This window comes from Lissotriton vulgaris, chromosome 11, assembly GCF_964263255.1.
Source record: "Lissotriton vulgaris chromosome 11, aLisVul1.2, whole genome shotgun sequence".
In the NCBI taxonomy this organism is placed as follows: domain Eukaryota; kingdom Metazoa; phylum Chordata; class Amphibia; order Caudata; family Salamandridae; genus Lissotriton; species Lissotriton vulgaris.
Window position 1 is genome coordinate 195,349,598 of NC_141699.1, and position 9,820 is coordinate 195,359,417.

At 51.5% G+C, this 9,820-nt stretch overlaps 1 protein-coding gene across 1 annotated transcript in view; it reads left to right on the forward strand.

Annotated features, from left to right (window-relative positions):
• Positions 1 to 9,820, forward strand: part of USP30 (ubiquitin specific peptidase 30) — a 446,442-nt gene that overhangs the window by 192,274 nt on the left and 244,348 nt on the right. The window lies entirely within an intron of this gene.

Sequence of the window (9,820 nt, forward strand, 5' to 3'; positions counted from 1 at the left end):
GATTTCCGGCGTACAGTTTGAGTTCCTTTCTGTTGTAAGTATTTGAGTACGTCTTTCGGCTCATTGTAAATTGCAGTTTTCCCACCGTCAGATACTGTCAGTCTAGCCTGATACAGCATTGCGTATGGGATGTTCTGTTCTCTAAGTTTCTTTTTGATGCTATAAACTTTTACCTTGCTTCCTGGACCTGCGGTGTAAAGTCAGGGTAGATAGATATATCCATTCCTTGGTGGCTCAATTTTCCCAGCTCCCGCCGCGCTTCGCAGGGAACCGCATCTCGGTCTCTGTAATTTAGAATTTGTGCAGTGATCGGACGTAGTCTGGCCCCCAAGTGTGGTGCCAGAGCTAGTGATCTATGAGCCCTTTCAACAATGAAAACCTCAGAAAAGGTGTCTGCCCAAGAGTGTGGTAAGTTCGACATAGCGCTCTATGGGACCTGTGTTGGTCGTTTGCGCTATTCCCATGAGGCAAATGTAGCTACGGCGAGAACGCGCATCAAGATCTTCAGTCTTTTCCATCAATGTTTCCATGCTTTTGTCTATCTTGCTTTGTTTGGTTTCCTTTTGTCGTTGAGCATCTTCAGCGTCCGATATATATGCCGCTCCGCCATGTCAATCCTTTCCGTGTGTCGGTCTAGTCTTTCAGACATGCGATCCACCCAGTAGGTTAGATTGTCTATTTTGCTGTCAGTATTTGAGAGGGTGTTCTGAAGCACAATCAGATCCCTCACTCTATGCTGAGCTGGGCGGGCACACCTCTCCACAGCCTACACCATATTGGATTATGGTGGTGGGCGGTCCGTGAGTTAATTTACTGGCAGGGCCTGTGTGTCTTAGATATGAAGAGTAGGGAGGTATTTTGTGGCACCCGCACACACAAGTCCGATTGGTAGATCCTGCCTGGAGTGTTTCGTGGGAGGCCCAGCTGCAGCACACCTTCGATCAGCACAGGGTCCCCACTGCCTCGTGCCACCCGGGAGATCGTTAAGCTGTGCGCTCACCGATCGAGGACTCACCAGCGCATGCGAAGAGCAGAGACGACGCATCTCTCGTGCATCTCCAATCGGGATCCCGGCCTCGGGCATGCAGTTGCTGCATATGCTACACCGCCTCCGCCTCCTGCCGCCGGCCTGGAATATGAATCAGTGCGTCCAGCAGCTCCCACCTCCGGACGCCAAGGCGAACACGGACAGCGCGGTCCGTGCCAGCCGCTGCACCAGGTAGGATCGTTCGCTGTCCTCTGCTCACCCCGTGCAATATATTGGCTGCAATCCCAGTCACCGCACCAGGCGTGTTCTCGTTCTCAGGCGTCCAGCGTGGTGTGTCTCTTCGTGGGCAGGGTTACGTCTGCATACGTCGCTCAGACCACGCCTCGGTTGGGTTTTTAGGTCTCGTAGCGAAAACACAGCGCGTCAGCGCTGTGTCTCGCTAGAGATCTATTGTTAGCGACTGTGCTTCCCAGGAGACAGTCCCGGCCGCGCGCATCGCCTTGGAGCTGATTTGAAACTGGAACGCGCGCTGTGGCTAGGCGCTGTCTCCTGGGAAGCTCAAGCACCACACACGCATGCGCATACACACACACAAGCGCCCATGCACGCACGCACATACATACATACAGAGACACCCCCCCCCTGACACATACACACACGCGTGCGCACACACACACACACACAAGTGCACCGAGGCCCCCCCCTCCCCCGCTGTCACCGTCGCACACATACATACACACACAAGTGCACCAAGCCCCCCCCAGCCTTTTGGAACTTACCTGGCCAATGTCGGGGACTCTTCTCTCAGCACGCGGCGCCCAACCTCCTGCTAGCGCGGCCCCGGGGCTCCACACCGCTCACAGGAGCCCCGGGCCGCGAGACGCATTGACTCCGCCTGCCTCTTCTTCCGGTCTGGACGTGGCCCCGCCCCCGTCACAGGCGACCGTGCCTGACTTCCGGGGCGGCCGGAATACGACGATTTCATTGAAGCGCGAGCCTCTCCAATTTGGAATTGTACCTGCAGTGCCCAGAAACCTGAAATCCAAGGTTACATATTTTTTTTCTAAAACATAAAAACATCTACATGCAATGTGGATAAGCATTGAATTACTCGCTAATCATGAATGTCTTACAGGAGAGATTGAATGTGTAGAGTGTGTAGCGAAGATTGCATTAATAGTGTTTTAAGCCACTCTGTTTTCGACGCATTTAATGTTTTATCATGTTTCGCTTCTATTATGATTTTAAATAATTGTCCATAATGATCCCCAATATGATAGAAAAACGGTTAGACGCTGCAATAAGTATTTTTTGCTTCACAACCCTTGCTAGGGCTCACAGGCCAGGACAAAGCACGTTTAAGCTATCAACTCTAATATTATAGAACCATCACTGCGCTTAGGCAACCGGCGAGGGGTGGCCTTTTAGAATCCCATCACCCCACGCCGTTTTCTTAAACGTCAACAGGGGAAAGGAACTGAACGAGGGACTGAGAATAGTCACGTGAAAGGGCTCTGGAGTTAACGAGACGCAAAGAGATATGTATGCAGCTTTAACATTCCTCTTCAGCCTCGTAGCGTGTTCTCTGTCAGCAAGGAGGTAACAGGAGCAGAATCAATCCCAGCCTTACCCCACCGCGAGTTAACGTCCACGGAATGGGGAATAACCCAGCAGACCCAGAATTACCGACCTTTTCCTAAAAGTGCCCCTCCATACTGTTGGTGGGGGGGTTTACTGGTGTCATTGGCATCTGTTTTCAGCAGGTGATGGGTGCCAGCGGATGGCTGGTGTTGTTCCGGGCTCTACAGCCATGCCAGGGTCGGGGACTTTTGTCCATATCCCTAGGCCCGGGGCCCGGGGAACTGGGTCCTTATGCCTTTGCTCACAGTCACTCTCCAGCCACGGGTTACAGACCACTGAACTGCTCTTTGTGAAACTGAGTTCAATGTTTCTGGACAAGGTAATTTGGGGGTCTGAAGCACCAGACCATTTGTTGTCCAGAGCAGTATCACCCCCCTCCACCAACTTCCCTGTATGCCCCACTAGACAATTCAAAATAAGGCCCTCATTATGGAAACATGCATTTTATAGAAGTTTCTACTATTGGAAAGTTTACCTTTTAATAGTTTCTGTCCTACTAGTACTGCCATTCAAACTGCTCCAGCTATTTCCACATTTTCGCTCAAAGAATCGCGTTCACATCCTCTTCATGGAATTCCCGCTTGGAGGGAAAGCTTACATGAATGTCATGTTATTCCTATTTGTACAGTTCAAACTAGCTTATTTATAGCTTCGTGAAGCATTCGTTATGAGGTAGGCCATCAAGAATCTGCAAACCTCAGAGGGTATCAATCATTTATGTCTGCTGTTTGTTGGGGTTTGGCTGAATGAGGTTAAGAGACAGCAGGGCTTTAAGTGGGATGAAAAAACTGGGGGGTCTCTCCAAGGGGTGTGGCCAGTGTAATTAGGGACGTGGCTTTACACATCTTACGCTAAAAATCTGTGTTTAGCATAGTGTGCAGCCCGACTTGCATTTTGCTGTTTCTGTCATTGCATCCAGATATGTGATACAAGTAACATCATACCTACAAGTAAGGACTATTGGCTTTGTCAATGGTTATTAGTTGCATAAAATACATAAGCTGCAACTAATGCTTGCCTTGTTACATAAAATATTTAAAAAGCTTCCAATTAAAGCCCTGGTGACCTTACCACAATGTTGCTGCTCTTGCGTTTCAGAAAGAAAAGGGAAATCCAGAAGGAAAATGACTCTTTAAAGGATTTCCCTTCCCCCACAACGCTTAGCTGCCATGACGTCATGCCATAAATTCTTGAAGTGAGCAGTGTGAGCAGTGCACATCGATGTGCCTGCTGTCTCGAAACAGGTCTCTATCGGCTATGTTTTGTGGCCTGGGGCTTTTTTCCGGACTGCAGTGACATGCTTTGGAAAAAAAAGGAACCGCCTGTGCCAGGGCTCAAAACAGAGCCCGATAGAGACCCGTTTCGAGCCCCCCTTAAAAAAACTGCCGATGCTCAGACCCCTTGAGACCCGGCCCACTTAAAGTCCTGCTAAGAAGGATATAAGGAGAGGAAATTAAGGAGAAACCTTAAGCAGTTTAGAGAAGTAATCGCACCAGATAATGGAGTGTCACACATAGATGCCACGCACCTCACAGGAGATTGCATCACGCAGTCACTTGGGCTGATCCAGTAGGTCAGAGAGCTCCCAGATTCCTTGGGCAGGTTAGTTCATTAAATGCCACCATTAAGAATTCTATAGTGGAACCCCATGTTTTGTCAAAGCACAGTAGTGTATTTGTAATACTCTCTTTTCCATACCTAGCCCCTCCCACATCTTGTGCAGCCAATCCAGTCCAGTCGGGACACTCTCAGCTCCCCATCTGGAAAGCAGAACCTGCTTGGCGGCCCCAGATGGCTGGCTCTCCCTCGGAAGGTTTGAGAGGATAGATTAAGGCATTCGGAATCTCTTATAGTATATAGCTTGGGATCCTAATCTGTGTCATAGGTGTTGTTTATGTCAGACAACATGGCCTCTCAAAACTGTTGAATTTTCGGGCAATATATTGCCAATAAGCCTCACTACGCAAACTATAACCAGTCCATCACCCCTTCGGCATCAAAGAAGTCTCCAATTTTCTTACAATTAGCTTCCGGACACTTAATGTAGCAATCGCCGTCTTTAGCCGGTGGGAAGTCCGGGTGGCCTATAAAAGAGGTGAAAGGGGATGTGTGAGTGGAGAGGTGTCGGGACTCCTGCACCGTGTTCCATATTCCCACCGTAGCCTTAAGAATTGGCGAGATATATACCACAGCAGGTCGATGTTTTTTTAAGTACCCAGGGCACCTTCCAGATATGGGTTCCTGTGACTACTCGGTCAATGAAACTAAGGTTTCCCAGAAGTGAGCCTGTACCATTCAATCATTTAACGCAGCTGGACAGCTTGGTAGTATCTCTCTAGGTGTGGGATTCCCAGATCTCCGTCCTTCTGCTGAAAGTCAAATACCAGTTTTTGGCAAAACACGAACCCAGTGAAAGTGTATGTGATCGGGACATGCAGCATTAATTAAATCCCATGGATTGGGCTTCGCCTTCCACCACAGCCCTGCCCCTCCCCCGCCGCTCCGCCCCTACTTAGTAGCGCGTTTCCTGCTCCCCTCGTGTCTGACCAGTGGCCCGGTGGCAGTGGGCTGATTGGTCGGTTGCTTGGCGAGCTGCTGCTTTTCCCATTTTCCGCCCCGCTGATTGCGAGCGGTGGCGACATCCTGGCTGAAATTGTTTTTAAAACTGTTATTAACCTACCTTAAACTTGTGCAGGTATTTGACATTCTTGGGCATTTAGGGGTGAGCTGCCGGCTGGGGCTGATCGTGTTCTTCGCGGGCTCCCAGCGGCAGCGGGCGCCATCTTGGCTTGAGCTTCGCCTTCCACCACAGCCCTGCCCCTCCCCCGCCGCTCCGCCCCTACTTATACAGACATCATGAGGCAGCGCAGCGGACGAGCGCAGCGGGCGCGACGGAGGCGCGCCGGAGTTGCGCCTGAGTTAAGCCCGTCTGCGCCCGTCCGCGGCCGGCCGGGGCTAGGGGCACGGGACGCTGCTGGTTATACCACCTACACTCCGTCTCAGTTATGCCTCTTGTGGTACCCGGCTGTATTAATTCCGCTACCACTACTGGCCTACAACTCCTTGGTCTATATAGTCCTCGTCCATCCCACCCCCCCAGATTAGTATCATCTCTTGCTTCATCTGCCTCCACATCCTCCCCTGCTCCCCCTTCACCCCCAGCCCCTTCTGCCCAATCGTCTTCTACCTCGGCTACCCTTCTAAACACCAGGTCTGCCGTAAACCACCAATACGAGCTATTTGACTACCTTGACACCAATGAACCAGATTTCCTGTTCTTAACTGAGACCTGGTTCAAGACCGACTCCCTGCCCAATGTGCTTGCCGCCCTACCATCTACTTATTCCGCCATTCGTGCGGATCGCCCTGACGGCAAGCGGGGAGGTGGAGTGGCTTTAATAGCTCGTACTGATGTCAATTTTCAAATCCTCCCCTCCCCACTTATCACCGATGTTGACCTTCTTGTAGCCCGTTCTACCTCCCATCCAGTCCCCCTTACTTTTGTTCTTATCTACCGTCCTCCCCAGTCCACTCCTTCATTCCTCCCCGAGATCCAGACCCTTTTGGCCACTTTGGCAGTTAATCATTCTTCTGTACTAGTACTAGGGGACCTTAATTTCTGGCCCAATGACCCGGCTGAAAGCCCCCAATCCAAGGAATTCACCAGCCTCATGAAAAATTTGAATTTTGTACCGCTCATCCACAGTCCAACCCACCTACATGGCCATACGCTGGACCAAATCTGGACACTAAATGTTTCATCCACTCCTCCTATTATTTCTCCCTGCCCATGGTCAGATCACTCCACCATCACGTTTTCCCTTGCCCTAGCACTCCCGGTTAAACCCCCCCTTCCCAAAAACACCTGGGTTCGGAAATGGGGTAAGGTAAACATGCCCTCCTTCTGTTCGGCCCTGGCCACGACCTGCCCGGACCTTACTGGTCTGACAGCTGCCCCTCAACTGGCCGCAATTAACAACTGGCTCACGAGGGCAGGCGACGAATTCGCCCCCCTCAGGCGCCTCTCAGTAAAACGGGCCCATGCAGCCAACCGTTGGTTTACCTCCGACCTTAAAGAGAAAAAACTTGCTGCAAGAAGGGCTGAAAGAGCTTGGCGAAGAACTTACGACCCTGCCTTAAAAACAACTTACCTGGCCACTCTGCAAACCTATAAAAAGAGCATCCTGGAAGCTAAGGCTGAATATTACACCCACAGGATACTGGTTGCGGAGTCACAATCGAAAGAAATCTTCTCCACCGTTCATGAGCTTGCCTCATCCACTAGAGCCACATCAACCATTCTCCCGTCCCAATCCCTCTGTGACTCGCTTAACGAGTTCTTTATAGATAAAGTTGTAAAAATTAAACATCCCCCAACCTTCCCCTACCTTTGTGGACCCCTCCCCCCCCCCCTCCACTGTTAAACTGACCAACTTCCCACTCCTTACCATTGACACCCTTCGCCCTCTGCTTCAACGGGTCAAATCAGGCTCACCCCAGGACCTTGCCCCTGCCAGCATACTCAGGGAAATCTACTTAGCCTGCCCCATCCCCCCTTTGACCCTCCTCAACGATTCACTTATTCATGGTCATGTTCCCATTTCACACAAATCGGCGACTGTCATCCCAATTTTAAAAAAATTGGACGCCGATCCCTCCTCTGCTTCTAATTACCGCCCCATTTCACTCCTTCCCTACCTTGCAAAGGTTCTCGAAACCCACATCACTTCCACGCTGAGCACCCACATCGAGGCAAACCATTGCCTCTCCCCTTGCCAAGCTGGTTTTCGCCCCCTGCATTCTACCGAGAAAGTGGTCATCTCAGTCATGGACAAGCTGCGTGAAGGAATCGACATCAACCTTCCGCAAGCCCTGATTCTCCTTGACTTATCCGCCGCTTTTGACACGGTGGACCATACCATCCTCCTCAACCGTGTCAAGGCGGCGGGTGTAGAGGGCCTAGCCTTTTGCTGGCTAAAGTCCTTTCTTGCTGGGAGAACACAGGGAGTCCATCTGGCTGGTTTTGCGGCGGCCTCTCGTAAGGTAGAATGCGGGGTCCCCCAGGGTTCATCACTTTCCCCTCTTCTGTTTAACCTTTACATCTTCCCCCTCATTTTTATGTTACAGCAACTGGAGGTCACCGTGTTCAACTACGCGGACGATCTCCAGTTAATCTTCAACCTGTCCCACTCACCTTCATCTGCCCTGAACGTTCAAACCATCATGACCCTCATTCAAGATTGGATGAACTGCAGCCACCTCAAACTCAACCCGGACAAGACTGAACTGGTCCTGACCGGAGGTGGCTGCAGTCCCTGGTCTTCCTCCTTCTGGCCCCCCTCCCTTGGTGCCCCCCCACTCCCGGTTCCCAAAGTGAAAACCCTGGGTATCTTTCTCAATCCCCAGCTTACTGTTCTCCCACAAGTTAATTCTGTGGTTTCTTCATCTTTTTTTTCCCTCAGAGTGATTAGGAAAGTTTCCCGCTTCTTTTCCCCCCAGCTCTAAAAATCATCATGCTGGCCATGGTACTGTCCCGTATAGACTATGGCAACATAGTCTATAACGGAGCCCCTGCATACATGATCCATCGTTTACAACTGGTGCAGAATCAGGCGGCCCGCCTGATCCATGGCCTTCCCAGATATCATCGGGTCACCCCATACTCAAAACTCTGCATTGGCTCCCCATAAGAGAGCGTGCCCTGTTTAAACTCTGCTGTCTTACCTATCAAGCCAGAGCGGGCACTGCTCCCGAGTTCATCTGCTCCCTCATCAAACCATACTGCCCAGGCAGATAACTCCGCTCGGCCCATTTGGCCCTCCTTACCATCCCCCGCTTTAAAAAGCAGAGGGCGGGCGGAGCGAGATTCGCTGTCCTGGCTCCAACGTTCTGGAACTCCCTCCCGATTGCTCTGCGCACCTCACTCTCCTACCCCCTGTTCCGGAAAAACCTTAAAACTTTTTTGTTCACCCAAGCCTACCCCTAAATCTCTCCGCTGCTGCCATCCACTGATCACCACTAGCGCCATGAAACCGCTGGGTATGCGAGCGCTGTACAAATGTTTTTAAATTCAAATTCAAAATCCATGGGCCATCAGGCTGTGAAAGCATCTTGGTTGCTTTAGTTTTTTGCAGGGCGTGGGTTCCCTGGCTCCTCCATCTTGGGGGCCTACCACTCGCTGTACCCAAACTATTACCCGAAGTTCCTTGTTGTTGGGGCAGAATGCAAAGACTAATTACCTTTTCACCCCAGACCGTCAACAGCTCAATGCTCATCCAGCAAGAGTAATAACAATGATTTTGGTGTAGGGCTGTAAATACCTTCTTTTGATAAAAATACAATCTCTGAATGGGCACTATTCACAAGATCCAAGCTAAAAAAGATATACTATTGTCGGCGTCTCGTTCAGAACCACGCAGTCTCAACAATCACAAATCACAGTCTTCGATTAAAAAAACCTCAGTTCGGAAAAGTGCACCTTGAAGTCCATTTGGACACCACCACTGCCATGCACACACAGACCCCACCACTGCCATGCACACACGGACACCACCATAGCCATACACAGACACCACCACTGCCATGCACACACGGACACCACCACTGCCATGCACACACAGACACCACCACTGCCATGCACACACAGACACCACCACTGCCATCCGCCACATCACTCAGGGGCGCCCACATCACTCTGGGGGCACCACCACATCACTCTGGGGGCACCACCACATCACTCTGGGGGCACCACCACATCACTCTGGGGGCACCACCACATCACTCTGGGGGCACCACCACATCACTCTGGGGGCACCACCACATCACTCTGGGACACCACCACATCACTCGGGGACACCACCACATCACTCGGGGACACTACCACATCACTCGGGGACACCACCACATCACTCGGGGACACCACCACATCACTCGGGGACACCACCACATCACTCGGGGACACCACCACATCACTCGGGGACACCACCACATCACTCGGGGACACCACCACATCACTCGGGGACACCACCACATCACTCGGGGACACCACCACATCACTCGGGGACACCACCACATCACTCGGGGACACCACCACTTCACTCGGAGACACCACCACATCACTCGGAGACACCACCACATCACTCAGGGGCACCACTCGTCACTCGGGGACACCACCACATCACTCGGGGCATC